The sequence below is a fragment of the Sinocyclocheilus anshuiensis genome, unplaced genomic scaffold (assembly GCF_001515605.1).
Source record: "Sinocyclocheilus anshuiensis isolate Anshui unplaced genomic scaffold, SAMN03320099.WGS_v1.1 C32888360, whole genome shotgun sequence".
Lineage (NCBI taxonomy): Eukaryota > Metazoa > Chordata > Actinopteri > Cypriniformes > Cyprinidae > Sinocyclocheilus > Sinocyclocheilus anshuiensis.
Genome location: NW_015620864.1, coordinates 1 through 1,678, shown reverse-complemented (window position 1 = coordinate 1,678; position 1,678 = coordinate 1). Strand labels below are relative to the sequence as shown.

At 34.3% G+C, this 1,678-nt stretch overlaps 1 long non-coding RNA gene across 1 annotated transcript; it reads left to right on the top strand.

Moving 5' to 3' along the window:
- LOC107683090 (uncharacterized) lies at nt 1-1,626 on the top strand. The gene is made up of 3 exons (XR_001633658.1): nt 1-29; nt 884-935; nt 1,498-1,626. It is a non-coding gene; the product is annotated as an uncharacterized LOC107683090 (long non-coding RNA).
- The last annotated feature ends 52 nt before the right edge of the window (nt 1,627-1,678 follow it).

Sequence of the window (1,678 nt, the reverse complement as noted above, 5' to 3'; positions counted from 1 at the left end):
TTGGAGCCCAAATCCCACCAGACTTCAAAGTAAGTTCATTATTTTTGTATGTAAAAAAAAACTAACAGATTTTTTAGTTATACTTTAAGGGCAAACAATTTTGACATGTAATTATGTGTAATTTTATAGTAGAAAAGTAAAAAAAAAGTCATTTTTGTTTTTTAAATGATAACACACTTACTGTGATTGTAGTTTTCGTTTGACTGTTAGATTCATTGCATACTTACAAGTTGAAATTAAATTTACATTTAAGATCAAATATTTATTTAATCCCCTATAATGTTCTTTTTGAAAGAATGCTTGATTGACTCATCTAAGATTTAACAAACTGAATATGTAACTTGATTTTAAGACTACAAGAAGTTTCCCATACAGTACATTAAATCGCCATGGAAACCAGAGTGCTCTGAATCCCTCAACATTACCTGACAGGAGATTTCTGAATAATTCATGAACTGCTGATGCCCTTTTACAATAATCATGGTTGCCATGTTTCAATCAGAGGTCACGGCCGCAGTGTGGTTGGATGTGACTCTAAGAATGCATTTTAGTTGACCGCAGTCCAATCCACAGGGAAGCTCCATGATTTATGCATGGTTGTATCCCTTCCACTGGCTGCAATAACTCTGAATATAATTGAACCATAAGAGCTTATTAATAAAATAAAGAAATTAAATGTTTTAGTTCTTCCAGTACATTATATGAACTTTAATATCATAATTTATTATCACCAAAGTTAAAAGTTTAAATCAATTGAGTCTTTTTCTCCATGCCATTTGAAAAAGCAATTTGTTTCTAAAAGCATAGACTCACTCTGCCATCGCTGCCAGTGATCTCTCAGTTTTTGTTGCTTAACTATGTATTTTTTCCCTCCTCAATTCAGGTTTCTCATGATTTTGCTGTGAATTTTGATGAGGACAACCCAGAATGTGCTGGTGAGTCATCAAAGTGTAAACGTCACACCTTTGCAAGCATTTTTGTTTTTCTAAAAGAAAGTTAAATGAAATGCAGTGCATTCCTACTGTATGAGTCAAACATCTCCCACATACACTCGGTGGCAAACAGAAGCATAAACTATGAACTTCTTAACTGATGCTCATGCATTTAAATGAGGCTGTGCTCTGCTTTAAATGAGCAAATGCATTAACAAACAAGCACCCCATTCAACCTCTAGGTCAAAGGTCATGTTTTAATCTGACATTTTAAGGGTCAGTAAATATAAATGACCACCATTGTAAAAAAAATATGACATCCATTCAATGTCACATTACAGAACAGATAATTGGTCAGTGCAGAAAATAAAATAAAACACATCTAAACTTTTTAAGACTTGAAACCATTTAAGACTTGTTTTTAGAGAATATGCTTTTTTTTCAGCATCATTGTTTTATGCTTAAAAAATAATTCCAAAATTTAGTGAGGTATAAAATTTACTTCATTCAAGATGTTTGAAAACAAGTCAGTGTATTGACCTGATGGGCTATGTGTGTTTTGCAGGTATACAAGGTGTTGTTGAGGCTTATCAGAACTGCCTCCCGAAAATCCAGTTGTACGGCCCCACTAATATTGCTCCCATCATCCAGAAAGTTGCCGACTCTGCCTCTGAGGAGATGCATACCAAAGAGGCCATGGTTAGTCAGAGAGAGAGAGAGAGAGAGAGAGAGAGAGAGAGAGAGAG